This window comes from Bufo bufo, chromosome 10 (genome assembly GCF_905171765.1).
Source record: "Bufo bufo chromosome 10, aBufBuf1.1, whole genome shotgun sequence".
NCBI lineage: Eukaryota > Metazoa > Chordata > Amphibia > Anura > Bufonidae > Bufo > Bufo bufo.
The window spans coordinates 29,777,213-29,796,432 of record NC_053398.1 but is presented as its reverse complement, the minus strand read 5'-3'; the positions used below and the strand labels follow the sequence as shown (position 1 = coordinate 29,796,432).

The following is a 19,220-nucleotide window of genomic DNA, read 5'->3' as shown; positions in this document are numbered from 1 at the left end:
ATTTTGACATTGCCTCTGATTACTGATTTTACCTCTGGTGTTACCTCTGCTTGTTGTGACCTTGCCTTTGCCTGCTGACTTTGTCTCTGTCATTGTCTCCTGGTTTCACTTTGCTGTGTATTTGTATCTGATTTTGGATCTTGATCTGATCCCGGTCTTGTTTTCACCTCTTTCTGTCTTACTACTGGTTTACCATTTGGGTTTAGGCCCCTGCACTTAGCTAAGAAAAGACTGATGTCCAGTTGTGGGCCCTCATTTAGGATGGATCTTTTCATTAGGTAGGGACAGTAGTGCAGGTGGAGCACAGAGCTGCACTGTTCTCTACTCTTTCATGACATAATCTTAAGCCGAGAAAAATCTTGCCGCACACCAAGAATTCCAAAAAGCGGCCCAAATTCTCTGCCATGTGAGGAATAATGGCCTAGGTATCATCCAGCGAGGCTGAGTGTACTGCATCAGCTCCCCAAAGGCTCCCTAAAGGCAGCAGAATCCACTAATAAGTGGTACGGCAGTGACTGCACTGCCAAGAACTCGGCTAGGTGGGAGTTAAACTTGCTCACCAGAGGATTACTAGGCGTGTAGAGTTGTCTGCTGGCCACACATTCTTGTATCATTGGCTGACAAAGGAGCTTAGTAGTCTAAGTTGGAGAAGTAGTAACTGATGATGACAAGGATGCTGAACTACATGTGGATATGGGCTGGCTGCTGCAAAGGAGACCGAGAGAAGGAGGACTTTCTTGTTGCACTAGCTGGCCGCCACTTCTATTTTCCCACTGGATTGGGTGATGTTGCTTCATGTGCTGCAATAGACCCGTGGTGCCTACATTTGCGTTTGAACACTCACATGTTATCATAATCCTGCAGATCTTGCACATGGTAATGCTTTTGTCTTTTAGCACTGTGGAGAAAAACTTCCAGATGCCAGATACTCGCATACTCCACACAGAGCTAGTGGCAGCCAAACTTGACATAGGTCTGGCACGTTTTTAGCCTGCGCCCACAGTATCAGCAGCATCACCAGTTCCCTGGCAATTTTTTGGGAGGTTCTGGTTATACATTGTCTCTACTTTTTATTTCTACCGCTGAAACCACCTTCCTCCTCTGATGTTACCTCCTCCTCAGCACCCCCATCCAGCTCCCAGGTTGTATCCAAAACACAATCATCATCATCCTAACCCACTATGTCATTTATCAGACTGTGATATATCTTCGTCGGCTTCTTGGCCCCCCTACTGATTCCCTGATCTATGTTTGTCCAAAGTGCCACTATCACTACCACCGCCCTTACCACCACTACCATCACCACTACCACCACCACCAACACAGCTATGCATAGGCTCCCTGCCTCTGCCTGAACCTGCTTCTCATGGCAGTCCAAATGCTGACTGTTCTCCCACAAGTCATCAGCAGGTAGACTGTCCTGAGTATCATTTCAGATAGGGTTGTGTTGCCTCTTCTTAGGAAACAAGAAGGCTCCCCACTAGGAAACGGCAATGAAGACAGAGAGGATGCAACTGAAAGGCTTCTCTGGGGTTGCAAGGAGGAGAAGCAGGAGGAATGCTGCAACCCCTGTTTCGAAGACAAGGTGTCAGACTGAGAGGTGAAGGCCACATCATCCTGCTGTGACTGAGAGGAGAAGTGAGCCACCCAGTCCACAATCTCGTCTTCTTTGTCCTCAATAATAATGTGTGACCTATTGGAAGCCAGGGAGAACTGTGGCCTACTACTGCTACTACTACTGGCTGGACAGCTGGTGTTGCTACTGTTGCTACTACCCATATTCTGACCCTATGATATCGAGGCCTGGGTCTTTTGTTTTGTACTGTTCCATTTTCCAGACATTTTATTAAGGGGTTGTCCAGGTTTAGGGCTGAACCCAGATATAAGCTCCCCTTCACTCCTTTACCATTTACGAGTGGAGCATTGGAGAATTTCCTTGCTCTGATGCTCCTTGCATCCTTGCTCGCACAGGGCAAGGTCTGTTTGTTGTAAGCCAGTGACGTACTGGGCTTCACATCAGTATTCTAGGCGGAGACTTCTGCCTAGCAAGGAGCTCGGTGACATCACCATCACAAATGGGTGGTGTATAGCGCTGTTCTAGGCGGTTTTACAGCGGCTACTAGTGAGAGAATGCGTTCAATAATCAGGACTCTCTCCTAGGAGTCATGTCAGGATTCTCAGAAATTCTGCTCCAAATCATATAAACCCATATATCACAGAGCTCAGCTTCTCCTCCTCTATCATATGTGATCAGATAGGGCAGCAAAAATCAACTGATAGAGTTCTTTAAAGTATCCCTATATTTATACCAGGGGGCATATTAGTATTCTACTTATGGTTGAAGAAGCTGACAGATCTCACATATACTGTATAATAAGCACTGCAGATAAATCAAATTCTGTGGGATAAAAACCTTGAGCTCAAATGTTTACAAGACATTTACTGAAATCTGAATAAGCTCAACTTTTAAATACAGGATATATTTCTTTAATAGTGCGGGAAGCTTTCCAGATCTCATCTGAGGTCACTGGAATGTTTATACAGTTTCATAACTTCTGAGTGTCTGGTTCATGCATGCCTAGGTGAAAACTGTTCATCCAAAAGGCCAAGTAAAGTCTCAATAATTCTTCAAGGAATGACATGGTAATAGGAAAATGCAGTGATAACCCAGGTAGGAAGTACAGCTGGCAGTGCTCCAGGATCCTCCTGTAATATTATAGGAATGACTGGAACCTGAATGTCCTAGACAGATAAATGGAGAGCGAGTAGATGCCAAAGAATGTTCTTTAAGGTCGTCTTCTTTGGAAATTATAAACGTGATTTCTGCAGTCGATTTGAATAGGGTAATTAAAAGGGTTTTCAGTGTTTAATACTAATGACGTATCCTCAGGATAGGGTATCAGTATGTGACTGGTGGGGGTCCAACACTTGGGACCCCTGAAATCAGCTGTGAGCGCAGCAGCCTCCTTGCAGCACACCAAGCACAGAGCCGTCCATTGTGTAGCGGCTTCACTTGAATGGCACTGAGTTGTGCTTAAGCCATGTGACCGATGAATTTGACATCAATGGCCAAGGAAGAGGCCGTGGCGCTTACCGGAGTGCTTCGGCCTCTGCAAGCAGCAGATTGTCGCGGGCTGCAGGGAGTTAGGCTCCCACCAATCAGATCTGTATTAAACACTCGGAAAACCCCTTTAATGGGCCTCTGTCAGCAGATTTGTACCTATGAAACTGGCTGACCTAGTGCACTTGGCAACTAAAGGCATCTGTGTTGGTCCCGTGTTCATGTGTGCCTGCATTGTTGAGAAAAAGGAAGTTTTAATATATGCAAATGAGCCTCTAGGAGCAACGGTGGCGTTGCCAATACACCTAGAGGCTCTGCTCTCTCTGAAACTGCCTGGCCCTCTCCACTTTGATTGACAGGGCCAAGCATGGTGATGTTTTCACGGCCTAGCCTTTTGGAATTTGTTTACTATGAAACACTTAAAATAAGGAAAACAAATAGAAAATTATCTCCACAAGAAAAGTTTACCTACATGGGACAATGCAGAGGGAAGCTCTTCTGTGTTCTCCTAAACTACTTCCCCTCCATCACGATTAGGACATCTGGACAACATTTTCATGGTATTACTAGTCATGGTTTTCATGATCCAGTAGAGCAGTGTTCCTCAACTCCAGTCCTCAGGGCCCACCTGCCGGTCATAATTTGAGAATATCCCACAGAATGAATACCTGTGGTAGGTTCTGATGCGTTGACACTAATTATATCACCTGCTCAATACTAAAGAAATCCTGAAAACATGACCAGCAGGTGGGCTCTGAGGACTGGAGTTGAGGAACACAGCAGTAGATGATAGGTCATCATTGTTAAACACTCGGACAAAAGGTTTAACTACTGGTTGTGCTACTTGTCTTGTACCCCTGGGGTGTAGTGGGCAGACTTTTTTGACAGTAGGAGTGAAATGCTAATATGTAGGCCCACAATACCCTGTAAGTTGGGTGCCACCAGCATCTTAGGATAAGAAAACAAACTTTTATGGATCTTTTTGTAATGCATTCCATGGAGTAAAATTCTTCGATGACTAAGTCCACCATTATATTAGAAAAGAAAAAGCTGAGAGAGATATTGTATTCATGATTAATCGTCTTAAACTGGCTGTATACGTGCAGTCTTACCCTGCTGCTTCATCTGCTTTTTACCTCTAATAAAACCCTGTCTTAAATACAGCTAGATACAGATCTGTGTAGTGTGTAATGTTCAATATGTTTTCATTTTTCCTCGTCTTTTTAGACATGTTGAATCCACCTTTCTTACAATGTGTAGCTCAGGCCAAGCCAGCCCCGGGACCTGCTCCCCCCACCCAACCAGTCATTTGGAAAACAGCTGCTTATTGAACAGGGAAAACAAATTTTATGTCTTTATGCAGGACAATTTCATATTTCCATGGTTGTAATATTTCCCCAAATGCACAAATTCATCCTGTTGCCATATACAAAAATACAAAAACATGCTCCTCATTAAGGACAAAAACTCACCCCAGGGTGTATTGCATAGGATTTTTATATACACCATCAGGTGGTTAACGTTTGACATAAAAGAATATAATATGCAGCCTATTAGATGGCTTCCATTAAGACCACATGTTCTGTCACATGTTTATGGTTCTCAGTGGAGACGCACATTGAATAGAACACATTCTTATGGAATATAAATCTTTATGCTATTATACCTGCATTATAAAACCCCAAGTGTGCTATGAACACCGGAGCTACATAATGAGGAGCCCTTTACCAAAGAGCTTACAGTTTAATAGGATGTTAACTGTGTGGTCATGTCTGCAAATTAGTGGAAGAAATTGATTTGAGGAGTGAACATTGCTGTAAACATTTAAGAAGTCTAAAATTACATTTAAGGTGGTGTCACTAAAGTTTCGTCATAGGCACTTCACCGTAGGATGTCTTTCCCATGATTAGAGGTTAATGGGGTTGGCCAATTTACACATGGACATGGTCGCCACGTGCACAGCATAACAGAGCGGATGTGGATCTGGTGTGTCCCTTGAACATACTTGACTTGGGACTACTCCTAAGGGAGTTATCCTAGTGGCCTAATGGAGTTATCTGGACTCCACTGTAGGGGAACCACTAGGCCGTTACCTTTTCCAGTGGTATCTGTTCAAGTGACTGCTGACCCACAGGGGTCAAGAATTACCGTTAGGGAGTACAGAGGGATCAGGAAAAACAGTAGTCAGGTACAGGCCAAGGTCAGAGCAGGCAGAGTATGTACAATTTGAAAAACAGTCTGAGTACACGGCAAGGGGCCAAGGGTCAGTACAAAAATCAGGTAAGGTCCAGGTCATGCAGCCTGGGGCAATTCCAGAAGTTGGTATGCAGGAGGAACAAAGTTTCTTTTCCCTTTTTATGCCATGTTGGAGAAGGGGTGCATTCCCTTGACAATATTACTGTGTCTGTGGAGAAGACAGAACTTGCACAAATTCACACCTTTCCTGGGGATAGGAAATAAAGCCCACATGGACTCCTTTTTTCCGTGCACTCATAGAAGCCCTTTATAACTACAGATTCTGAATGATGACTAGTTACATTTTTGGTTAGTTAAAAGCTGTGAGAAAGCAAAAAATATGGCTACCAACACCAAAATATGTACACGTAAGTGATTGAAACAAAAATGGTCAAACCACCATACTTCATGTCTACACTACCATGGTCATGTATGTAATAATTTTGAGCAGTCATGTTTCCCTGGTTATTTAGGTTGCATTTAAGAAAAAATAAGTGAACCTGGTAAAAGATAATTGATATTCTATTTAATCATTGCTTAGACCTTTTTACTGCACTGACGTACATACATACTTCATACAATACATACAATCATATAAAAAGCAAAAATTGGGATATTTGAGACCCGCCCCTTGGACCTCCTGCTGCACCTTTCACAGCTTAAAGGGGCTCTGTCACCAGGATCAACCCTTTTATTTCAGACATACTGCCTGGTAGGGCTCATCATGTTTTAATCACTCTGATGAGCTCTACCAGCAGTATGTCTGGTTTAATAGGGTTGATCCTGGTGACAGCCTCTTTAATTGCTGGATTGTACTGGCAAAATCTAGACTGTTGGCAAGTATGTGCATACAATGCTGTCATCTTCAGTAAGTAGATATGACTAAACTTTCATCTAGGACCACCCTTTTGTCTACCTCATGCTGCCTATATAAGTGTATGTAACTGTAATAAAGAGAGATATTTTCCATGATACCAGCCTGCATTGGTCTCATTGAGAAAGCTGTATGAGCTCATACTTATAATTCTAACTGATTTGGAGCCACACAAAAGAAGAAGTTGTGTCGTAGAATTTGCGACGACACCGCTCACTGTTCTAGTGCCGGGTCTCCACTGAAGGCGGGAGCTCCAGTCATTGCTCACATGAGGTTGGTAGGCAACCTGACTTCACTCTGCTTCAGCATCGTCTGTGCTCTAGAGTTCATGGTTGCTCTCTTCCTCTTGTTTGTTATCCATTTGGCCTATTTGAATAAGTCCTTGGCTGCTGCCCAACAACTGTTGAGGTACATCCTCCTCTACCTGTTGTTTGTACTATTATATTTGACTTCAGTAACTGATCCTGGTCTTGACCTCAGCCTTGTTCCTGCCTTACTCACCGGACTGTTTGCCTGATGCCTGTCGTCCTACTCCTGGTTCTGATCATGGCTACCTCCAGACTACATTCCTGGTTTATCCTCTGGCATGTCGTGTTCAGACTGATGCCTTTTATCTCCTTTCTGACAACAACTCAGCCCAATTAGCCATACCTCTGACAATCTGTGAATAGTGCAATAGGGCAAACAGAAAGGGAGAGGTGCTCATAGGGTAGTATGTACAAATAAAAGATAATCGTTTAAGATGATTATGCTCACCTTGTGTAGTTGTGCAAACATAGGCCCAACCCTATTGTACACAGGTAAAAATAGGGTGTCGCTGCCAGTGTCGGCTGATCCTCGCTAAAGGGGTTGCCAGCCGCCAGGAGGGATGTAGAGTAATTAACCTAACTGTGTAGCGCATGAATCACTCTTGCAAGTTCATCCTCCGGCTTTGGCAATACAGACTTGAATAAGGAGCTCTGTTGCTCCGAAATGTGTTGTCATCCTTCGAAAAATTAAAAAGAAGTTTCACCCTACATCCTTGTGGTCGTTTAGTTGCTCCGAAGAAGTGTCTTCGTTGTGCGTGTGAATTCCCACTAACGCCTCTCCTGTTGTAATTAATCTGTGAATAGGAAACTGCAACCTAATAATCCTTCTGAGGTCAAGCGACCATAATTCCTAGCAGGGGTTAACAGTGAAACCAAGGGATTCTTTAGACCCTGAGAAGCAATCTAGCCAGCAGCAAATGGATTGGACTTGGAGTCACGCCTTTACTTCTACCGCTGAAACTCCTTTCTAATTAATAAAAGCGGTCCAAGCTTTCTTCATCTGGTTCACAAATGCTTCTAACGTCAGCTGAAAGGCATATTGTGTTCTACAGCAATAAAAAATCCTGCTGTGGTCCCATCTTGCATTGGTCTTCCATCCAATGACTTGTAATTAAGATTAATGTTTATCCAACCAAATAAGATCTCCCCACCTGTTGCTCTCTGTTATACACGTTTTGGGACTTCCTAAGCCGAAAAGTCAAACGTCAAGAGTTCCAGCTGAAGAATGGGAATCCAGAAGCCACACATGATGAGAACTCTAAAGCTGAACATCCGAATAAGCTTTTCATAAGATTGCTGGCTGGAGAAATAACATTGACTTTCATAACCCTTTAAACATTTGGAACAGAGGCAGGTCTCTATGAACTGTTGTTTAACTAGCATCAGTAAGTAGATATTAATTAAAGCTAGATAAATATACAGAGAATATTGTCCTCGGGGCTAAGGTGTGTATTTTTCATGTGAGCAAATGTTTACATCGGAACCATGCCAAAACCAAAAAAGAGCTTCTCCCAAAATTTTTGGCATAATGCATTGTAGAAAAAGGATCATCACAATACAGTGCTATTCATTGTGGTGTGTAAAATGAAATATAATTGAACTGTGCAACTCGGCAATAGAAGTCCTCTTAAAATCATGTGCTATGATCCAGCTAAATGCTTAACTGATTGAGATGAATGGAGAGTATCAAACAATTATTCAGTAAATGGCGTCTGTATTCTGATGCTAGCTGCGGGAGGACAGCTGCAGGGACTGTGAATTCCCCGTGGTTGCCCTGCCCTCTCTCATAAAAAAGAGATTCTGGTGATAGAAATATATTAAGGAATTGTGTTTTTTTTTTTTTTTTATCTGAATTTTGATTGGGCTCGTTTCTAATCCCTTCAGTACCGGCCGATTTTCCGTTTTTGCATTATTTTATTTTTTTTACTCCTTGCCTTCCCAGAGCCATAAATTTTTATCTTTTTATTCATATAGCCTTATGAGGGATTGATTTTTGCAGGACAAGTTGTACTTTCTAATGGCGCAATTAACTGTTGCATACAATGTAGTGGGAAAATGGAAAGAAAATTCCAAATGGTTTGGAATTGGGAAAAAAAACTCAATTTCACCAGTTTTATGGGTTTTGTTTTCACTATGTGGTTTCTGTAGGTCAGCACGATTACAGCGATACCACATTTATATAGTTTTACTATTTAATAAATTAAATAAAAATATCACTTTCTTTCTATTCATTGCCATATTCTGACAACAATAACTTTTTATATTTACATGTGAGGCTCAATTTTTTGCAGGACGATCTGTAGTTTTTATCGATGTCATTTTGAAGATTGTGTGACATTCGGTCGTGACAAAAAAATCATCCATTTTTTTCTTTTTTTTTTCTGTTACAGCGTTCATTGTACGTGGATAAGCACATTTATATTTTAATAGTTTGGTCATTTAGGGATGTGGCGAGGCCTGTGATGTTTATTTTTTATTGTTTATTTTTATTGTAATCTTGGGGAAAGGGGGTAATAAAAAAAATTATATATATATATATATATATACAGTGCCTTGCAAAATTATTCACCCCCTTGACTTTTTTCGTATTTTGGTACATTACAGCCTTAAGTTCAATGTTTTGTTAATCTGAATTTTATGTGATGGATCAGAACACAATAGTCTAAGTTGGTGAAGTAAAATGAGAAAAATATATAAATAAAACTATTGTTTAGAAATAGAACACAGAAAATTGCCATGTGTGTATGTATTCACCCCCTTTGTTAGGAAGCCCATAAAAAGCTCTGGTGCAACCAATTACCTTCAGAAGTCACATACTTAGTGAAATGATGTCCACCTGTGTGCAATCTAAGTGTCACATGATCTGTTATTACATATACACACCTTTTTGAAAGGCCCCAGAGGCTGCAACACCTAAGCAAGTGGCATCACTAACCAAACACTGCCATGAAGACCAAGGAACTCTCCAAACAAGTAAGGGACAATGTTGTTGAGAAGTACAAGTCAGGGTTAGGTTATAAAAAAATATCCAAATCTTTGATGATCCCCAGGAGCACCATCAAATCTATCATAACCAAATGGAAGGAACATGGCACAACAGCAAACCTGCCAAGAGAAGTACGCCCACCAAAACTCATGGACCGGGCAAGGAGGACATTAATCAGAGAGGCAGCACAGAGACCTAAGGTAACCCTGGAGTATCTGTTCATAGGACGACAATAAGCCGTACGCTCCATAGAGTTGGGCTTTATGGCAGAGTGGCCAGAAGAAAGCCATTACTTTCAGCTAAAAACAAAAAGGCACATTGTGAGTTTGCGAAAAGGCATGTGGGAGACTCCCAAAATGTATGGAGGAAGGTGCTCTGGTCTGATGAGACGAAAATTGAACTTTTTCGGCCATCAAAGAAAACGTTATGTCTGGCGCAAACCCAACACTTCACATTACCCAAAGAACACCATCCCTACAGTGAAACATGGTGGTGGCAGCATCATGCTGTGGGGATGTTTTTCAGCAGCCGGAACTGGGAAACTAGTCAGAGTTGAGGGAAAGGTGGATGGTGCTAAATACAGGGATATTCTTGAGCAAAACCTGCACCACTCTGTGCGTGATCTGAGGCTAGGACGGAGGTTCACCTTCCAGCAGGACAATGACCCCAAACACACTGCTAAAGCAACACTTGAGTGGTTTAAGGGGAAACATGTAAATGTGTTGGAATGGCCTAGTCAAAGCCCAGATCTCGATCCAATAGAAAATCTGTGGTCAGACTTAAAGATTGCTGTTCACAAGCACAAACCATCCAACTTAAAGGAGCCGTTCCTGGGTCCAGAAGTGTGGTACTTTCGGCTTTTCAGTGCTCATCACTATTAGCCACAATATTCCATCTGCATAAGACTTCTATTTTTGAACCCAGACATAACCCCTTTTTCATCTTCACCCAGGCAGCCCCTCTGAGTTGAGCATCGGAGAATTTCATGCTCAAATGCTCTCCCTTGCCTTGCGCAGAATCGCACAGGGCAATGGCTTTTTCAGCAAATCCGGTGATGTACTGGATCTCACTATGGGAATACTAGGCGGAGGCTTCCGCTTAGCAGTGCGCCTGGTGACGTCATCGGCACTAATGGGCAGGCTTTAGTGCTGCCATTAGTGCTGATGACGTCACCGTGAACACTGCTAGGTGGAAGCCTCTGCCTAGCAGTGTAAAAATACAAACAAAACAGCCCTTCTCCTGCGCAATCCAGCACAGGGCAAGGGACAGCATTGAAGCATGCTCTCAGAGGGGCTGTCTGGGTGAAAAAGGGGATATGTTCGGGTTCAGCTCCTTTAATATGAACTACATAGAGAGAATAGATATGGACCAGCCCCCTCAGTGATCTTTGTAGGGCACGGAAATGTTTTTAGCATCTGGGTGAATAATGCATTAATATTTTATAGTAAAGAACCCCCCCCCCCCCCCCAATTAATTTAGTATATTGAAAAAAAAAACAATAAGAAATTACAATTAATTATAGTTAATTATCGTTTAATTAAACCTGAAGAAACTTTTAACCCCTTAGTGACCACTAATATGCCTTTTTGCAGTGGTTGCTAAGGAACTTTAGGCCATCTCCTTTTTTACAGCGACCTAGTCTAAGCACTGCATGGGTCACTGTGCTACATAACTAGTACAGTGTTTTATAGAGGTGATCAATGATCTCATGTCATAGCGTCTTTGTGGGACTAGTAAATAGTAAAAATAAGAGTGAAATAAAGTTTTAGTAAAAAAAAGTTCTCTGTTAAAATATATCTTTTTCCATTGAAAAATGCTTTTCAATATAATAAAAATTGCAAAAATGAAATCCCTTTCCCATATTTGGTATTGCCACATTCGGAACAAACTGCACTATACAATTATCACATCATTTATCCTGCAAAGAAGTAAATGCTGTAAAAAAACACAATGGCATAATTGCTAGTAGTTTGCCTTTTTGCACAAAAACCAAAACAAATAAAAAGTGATCAAAAAGTGTTATATGCCCCAAAATGGTAACAATGAAAACTACAAGTCTTTTTTTTTTTTTTTTACGTTTTTTTATATTGTGGAAAGGTAGTAAAACAAAAAAAAAACTATATTTATTTGGTATCACTGTAGTAATACAAACCAAGAGAATAATTGTATTGTGTTATTTGTGCCACAAAGTGAATGTTGCAAAATTTAAAACATAAAAACTCAATGGCAGTATTGTTGTTTTTTTCCATTCCACAACAGAAAGAGTTAATAAAAGTTACTCAATGAGTCATGTGTGCCCCAAAATGGTGCATTAACAACTAAAACTTGTCCTGTAAAAAACAGACCTTTAAAAGCTACATTGACATAAAACAAAAAAATAAAGTTTGACTTCTTGGAATGCAAAGATGAAAAAATGAAGAGAAAAAACTAAAATAGGATGGTCACTAAGGCCTAAAACAGGCTGGCCACCAGAGGCGGATTGGCCATAGACCTTACAGGGAAATTTCCCAGTGGGCTGATGCCTGAGCCCTCCTCATGGCCGGCCAGTGGACGTTTTTTGGGATATCTGATGGTTGCAATCTAAAAGGAACCCATGGCAAGTGTCCAATCTCCCTGCAGCTCCACTGTAGGTGAGATGAAGTATCACAGCAATATGCCATAACATTATTATATGATGGGAACACTACTTTATCTTAATGAGTTCAAAACAGACTGAGCATTTTGCAATATGATGCAAGTATTGCTTTACAGCTTGTGCTATTTACTGGCACAGAAATGTGTTACCAAATGATAAATCTGACCAGGCCATTATAAAAGCCTATTGAAAGTCAATAGCTACATCTACAGATTTTTACAGGTTCAGAAATGGATTTCTGGAGGTTCGAATGTGGACTTATAAAGTGCAGGGGAGGTGACGGAGTGACGGGCAATTTTAAGACCTTGCTATAGAGCTGCAGAAATGGCCCTTCCCATTTATTTGCCTCCTGACAAAAGTTCTTACTTGTCAAGTTGGACCAGGTGTCAGATATGAATAGAAGAAGTGTGGCAAGCACAGCGCACTACCGTGAATTTTTAAGGTTCAATAGGATACATTAATAACATAAAAATCACTGAGCTTAGGGGTTATTACTGTTCTTATATGTGCTAGGTTAATGATAACAGGGTTAAAGGGCATCTGTCAGCAGATTGGTACCTATGACACTGGCTGACCTGTTACATGTGCGCTTGGCAGCTGAAGACATCTGTGTTGGTCCCGTGTACCTATGTGCCCGCATTACTGAGAAAAATGAAGTTTTATTGTATGCAAATTAGCCTCTAGGAGCAACATGGACGTTGTGATTGCACCTGGAGGCTCAGCTTTCGCTGCAACTGCTTCACCCTCTCGAATTTGATTGACAGGACCAGATGTGATGACGTTTTCACTGCCTGGTCCTGTCAATCGAAGTGGAGAGGGCGCGGCAGTTGCAGATAGAGCACAGCCTCTAGGTGTAACGCCAACGCCCCCGTTGCTCCTAGAGGCTCATTTTCATATAATAAAACATAATTTTTTTCAGTAATGCAGGCACATTTGAACATGGGACCAACACAGATGCCTTCAGCTGCCAAGTGCACATGTAACAGGTCAGCCGGTGTCATAGGTACAAAACTGCTGACAGATGCCCTTTAAGTGATACACTGCATTTAAACTAACTAGTGATAAAATAAATGTGTGTGTGTGTATATATATATATCAAAAACAAAAAAATAAAACAACAGCACTAGTCCAATAAACCACGGGCGCAAAATCCTCAAAACCGCAGGCTCAGCAGTCAGTATAAGGCAATATGTATCCAAAAACGAGGCAGCACTCCAAAAGTACAGTGAAGATGGTGGACCCTTTATTGACCCCTCTGCAACGTTTCAACCGCTCAATGCAGTCTTTATCAAGCATATAGACTGCATTGAGCGGTTGAAACGTTGCAGAGGGGTCAATAAAGGGTCCACCATCTTCACTTTACTTTTGGAGTGCTGCCTCGTTTTTGGATACATATACACTCACCTAAAGAATTATTAGGAACACCATACTAATACGGTGTTGGACCCCCTTTTGCCTTCAGAACTGCCTTAATTCTACGTGGCATTGATTCCACAAGGTGCTGATAGCATTCTTTAGAAATGTTGGCCCATATTGATAGGATAGCATCTTGCAGTTGATGGAGATTTGAGGGATGCACATCCAGGGCACGAAGCTCCCGTTCCACCACATCCCAAAGATGCTCTATTGGGTTGAGATCTGGTGACTGTGGGGGCCATTTTAGTACAGTGAACTCATTGTCATGTTCAAGAAACCAATTTGAAATGATTCGAGCTTTGTGACATGGTGCATTATCCTGCTGGAAGTAGCCATCAGAGGATGGATACATGTTCTCATTCTGTTTACGCCAAATTCGGACTCTACCATTTGAATGTCTCAACAAAAATCGAGACTCATCAGACCAGGCAACATTTTTCCAGTCTTCAACAGTCCAATTTTGGTGAGCTCGTGCAAATTGTAGCCTCTTTTTCCTATTTGTAGTGGAGATGAGTGGTACCCGGTGGGGTCTTCTGCTGTTGTAGCCCATCCGCCTCAAGGTTGTGCGTGTTGTGGCTTCACAAATGCTTTGCTACATACCTCGGTTGTAACGAGTGGTTATTTCAGTCAACGTTGCTCTTCTATCAGCTTGAATCAGTCGGCCCATTCTCCTCTGACCTCTAGCATCCACAAGGCATTTTTGCCCACAGGACTGCCGCATACTGGATGTTTTTCCCTTTTCACACCATTCTTTGTAAACCCTAGAAATGGTTGTGCGTGAAAATCCCAGTAACTGAGCAGATTGTGAAATACTCAGACCGGCCCGTCTGGCACCAACAACCATGCCACGCTCAAAATTACTTAAATCACCTTTCTTTCCCATTCTGACATTCAGTTTGGAGTTCAGGAGATTGTCTTGACCAGGACCACCCCCCTAAATGCATTGAAGCAACTGCCATGTGATTGGTTGACTAGATAATTGCATTTATGAGAAATAGAACAGGTGTTCCTAATAATTCTTTAGGTGAGTGTATATATATATATATATATATATATATATATATACATATATATATATATATATATATATATATATATAGTAAACTTATATACATTTGTCTGGAGTCTAAATCTAGGTGAAGACTGACATTTCCATATGTCATGTTCCGTATTCATTATTCTCCGGTACCCTCTTACTTATTTATATTAAACTTAATCTAATACAGATTCTTATGTCATTATCATGTATGACCCCATAATAACAGAGCAGGAAATTGTATTCTTTGACTGAATGGTGTTATATGTAAGATTTTTACCTAAGCCAAAATAAATGTCATCATCTGAAGCCAAAAAAATCTGTCCAGAGGCTAAGAAAATGAGCCAGAATGTTCAGTGGTTCATCCCACAAAGAGAAGCTTACAGTACATGTGCGTTTCCAGGAATATCTCTGTGTTCTTTTATTTTAGTTTTTTTGGTCTTGTAATGTATTTTTTTTTTAATATTCCTGAAATCTTGCAGTTTTCACACCGATGTCTCTGTACTTATCAAATACTCAAAGTCAGAATTGCAATGATAGTTAACACCTTTATTATAAAGCTGGAGACTTGAAACACTGGATCCACCACTGACAATCGGTGATGGTCACGGTTCATCTCCTCCCCCTCCCTGCACAATTACCTCCTCACTGGTCACAGAACATGCCATTAACACTCTCCTATAGAAGTCAATGAGTCATCTCCAGACTGCCGTTTTGATATATGTTTCAGTATCTGGTTCTTCTAATAAGTTAAAAACAATGTACGTAGCTTTCTCTGTACGGGGCACCAATCTTGATCCGGAGTTGCGCAGAGAACTTCAACTCAGTTCCATTCACCATGTGAGCCAAATAGTGTGAGCACAGAAGGTTTTCATATTTTGTCACATACTTTATATTAAAGGGCTATAACCATCTGAGGCACTGATGGCATATGCCATCAATGTCAGATAGGTGCCGGTCCCAACTCTGGGACTTTCTCCTATCTCCAGAATGGGGCCCCCAAAGTGAAGAAGAGCACACAGCGCATGCGGAGTGCACTCTACTTCACCGCAATGGGAGTTCCGAAAATAGCGGAAGTCCCATAAAGGTGAATGGAGAGCGCACCACACATGAACAGTTAGCTCTCTATTTACAGCTACGAGACTGCTGGAAATAGCGGAGCCACCACTAGTGGTGAATGGAGTTTGGCCACGCATGTGCGGTAGGCTCTCCTTCATTATAGGGTGCCTGTTCTAGAGAGAGGAGGGGTTCCCAGTGGTGGGACCTGCACCCACCAGACATTGGTAGCATATTCTTGCGACATGCCAACAATGTCTAAGATAGAAATGCCCCTTTAAGCCTCTTCTGCAGAAAGCAACTGGAGAGTGGAGTGAGTTAAGACTTGCCGCAACCATGTCCACCTTGCAGCTGTAGGTCCTGTAAGAGGCCCTCACAGACTCTGTACCATGATGTGTGAATGGGATTTTCACTGGCAATTTCTTCTACTAGTGTTCACAGAGCATTCAGACTGGTATTTGGTATAAGCTTATGTGTAGATGTGCTGGATATAAACAAAAAGTGGCAGCGCGCACCAAAACCTGTTCCCTTGGACCAATTAAAGAGAAGATGGATCGATGACAGTTTTATTAATTACTGGGGAATTCTTTGATCTCCACTTGTCTATTGGGCATGCTGCTTTATATTTTGGCTCGATGTAGAGGAGTGAGGGGAAACACTGAGACGTGCACATAGGAAATGCTGGTGCTGGCCACTTATTAAACAGGTTTCGTAGGAAATGCAACTGCGGTCAATAGGCACTGGTGACCTCCGTCTTTGCATATAAAAAAAATAGATGCAAAACATTGAGAGAGTACAGGCTGTTTTCGTATATGTCAACAATGTTCAGAGACCGAGACGTTTTCCTCGCTGCAACTCATGGAATTTATATCCTTGCATGTTTGACAGATGCAGTCATGGACTTGGCTGAGTCAGTGCTGGACCTGCGTAAGCTATAGATCACACAGGGTGGTTGCTTGCTATTGCTTTTTTATGAAGACTGGCTTGTGTATCTGGTATCCTATGTGAATTGTGAATACATTTGTTGATATCATAATAAGTCTTTTTGATATGCTTTGAGGCATATTATTTTAAAATCTGTCGCACATGTTGATTTATACCTCTGGCCACTTATTAAACAGGTTTCCAGGATCTTATATTGGTGGCCATTTGTGTGACCATAGAGACCCCAACTGTGTCATGGCTCTTTTGTTTTTCTCATCACAATGATGTTCATACCTGTGTCCAGAATTTACTCCAGTAAACCCCAACTGCCTCTTTGTTCTGCTGAATGGTGCGGTTCTTGGAGGTCAGACCCCCACTAATGTACATTGATTGACTATTCCAACAATAGGCCTATCTTAATAATATGCCATTGGGGGGCATGGTGTCTCAGTGGTTAACACTGGTGGCATGCAGCACTGGAGTCCTAGAGTCAAATCTGACCAAGGACAACATCTTCATGGAGATTGTATGTTCACCCCTGTTTGTGTGGGTTTCCTCTACACTCCAAAGAACTACTGATAGGAAACTTAGATAAGCTCCACTGGGGACACTAAGCGCCGAATATGTCTATAAAGCGCTGTGGAATTTGTTGGCTCTATATAAGTAAGGGAGAGTTCACATCATCGTTTCATTTTCCATTCATTTGATCCGTCAGATGAACAGAAAAAAAAAGGATCCTGTGCATCAGTTAGGGTCCATGCACACAAACGTTATTTGGGTCCGCATCCGAGACCGAGACGCATTTTTTGCTACTCAGTTGCAAACCCATTCACTTCAATGGGGCCACAAAAGATGCAGACAGCCCTCCGTATGCTGTCTGCATCCACTGCTCGGTTCCGTGGTCCTGCAAAAAAATTAATAAAAATAGAACATTGCCTGTTCTTGTCTGTTTTGCGGACAAGAATAGGCATTTCTATTACAGACCGCAAAACACAGCACGGTCGTGTGCATGAGCCCATTTGCACTGGATCCATTTTTTTACAGGAACATTTTAAAAAAATCTATCCTTTGCTTCAGTTATGCACAGGATCAGTTTTTTTTAGAATAAGTTAGGCCTCTTTCACACTTGCGTTGTCCGGATCCGGCGTGTACTCCACTTGCCGGAATTACACGCCGGATCCGGAAAAACGCAAGTGTACTGAAAGCATTTGAAGACGGAGCCGTCTTCAAAATGCATTCAGTGTTACTATGGCAGCCAGGACGCTATTAAAGTCCTGGTTGCCATAGTAGGAGCGGGGAGCGGGGAGCGGTATACTTACAGTCCGTGCGGCTCCCGGGGCGCTCCAGAATGATGTCAGAGCGCCCCATGCGCATGGATGACGTGATTCATGCGCTTGGGGCGCCCTGATGTCACTCTGGAGCGCCCCGGGAGCCGCACAGACGGTAAGTATACTGCTCCCCCACTCCCCACTACACTTTACCATGGCTGCCAGGACTTTAGCGTCCCGGCAGCCATGGTAACCATTCAGAAAAAGCTAAATGTCGGGTCCGGCAATGCGCCGAAACGACGTTTAGCTTAAGGCCGGATCCGGATCAATGCCTTTCAATGGGCATTAATTCCGGATCCGGCCTTGCGGCAAGTCTTCAGGATTTTTGGCCAAATGCTATTGGCCAGTTCCGGAACTGAAGACATCCTGAACGGATTTCTCTCCATTCAGAATGCATTAGGATGAAACTGATCAGGATGAGAGAGAGAGAGAGAGAGAGAGAGAGAGAGAGAGAGAGAGAGAGAGAGAGAGAGAGAGAGAGAGAGAGAGAGAGAGAGAGAGAGAGAGAGAGAGAGAGAGAGAGAGAGAGAGAGAGAGAGAGAGAGAGAGAGAGAGAGAGAGAGAGAGAGAGAGAGAGAGAGAGAGAGAGAGAGAGAGAGAGAGAGAGAGAGAGAGAGAGAGAGAGAGAGAAGAGAGAGAGAGAGAGAGAGAGAGAGAGAGAGAGAGAGAGAGAGAGAGAGAGAGAGAGAGAGAGAGAGAGAGAGAGAGAGAGAGAGAGAGAGAGAGAGAGAGAGAGAGAGAGAGAGAGAGAGAGAGAGAGAGAGAGAGAGAGAGAGAGAGAGAGAGAGAGAGAGAGAGAGAGAGAGAGAGAGAGAGAGAGAGAGAGAGAGAGAGAGAGAGAGAGAGAGAGAGAGAGAGAGAGAGAGAGAGAGAGAGAGAGAGAGAGAGAGAGAGAGAGAGAGAGAGAGAGAGAGAGAGAGAGAGAGAGAGAGAGAGAGAGAGAGAGAGAGAGAGAGAGAGAGAGAGAGAGAGAGAGAGAGAGAGAGAGAGAGAGAGAGAGAGAGAGAGAGAGAGAGAGAGAGAGAGAGAGAGAGAGAGAGAGAGAGAGAGAGAGAGAGAGAGAGAGAGAGAGAGAGAGAGAGAGAGAGAGAGAGAGAGAGAGAGAGAGAGAGAGAGAGAGAAGAGAGAGAGAGAGAGAGAGAGAGAGAGAGAGAGAGAGAGAGAGAGAGAGAGAGAGAGAGAGAGAGAGAGAGAGAGAGAGAGAGAGAGAGAGAGAGAGAGAGAGAGAGAGAGAGAGAGAGAGAGAGAGAGAGAGAGAGAGAGAGAGAGAGAGAGAGAGAGAGAGAGAGAGAGAGAGAGAGAGAGAGAGAGAGAGAGAGAGAGAGAGAGTTTCTCAACAATACTGTATATATGCATTGTCT

The 19,220-nt window shown here is 42.6% G+C and overlaps 1 long non-coding RNA gene across 1 annotated transcript; it reads right to left on the bottom strand.

Moving 5' to 3' along the window:
• Window positions 1–3,246: 3,246 nt before the first annotated feature.
• On the bottom strand, window positions 3,247–12,918 carry LOC120980401. The gene is made up of 3 exons (XR_005774522.1): window positions 12,843–12,918; window positions 11,036–11,037; window positions 3,247–3,394 (listed from the first exon to the last, which is right to left on the bottom strand). It is a non-coding gene; the product is annotated as an uncharacterized LOC120980401 (long non-coding RNA).
• Window positions 12,919–19,220: the final 6,302 nt, after the last annotated feature.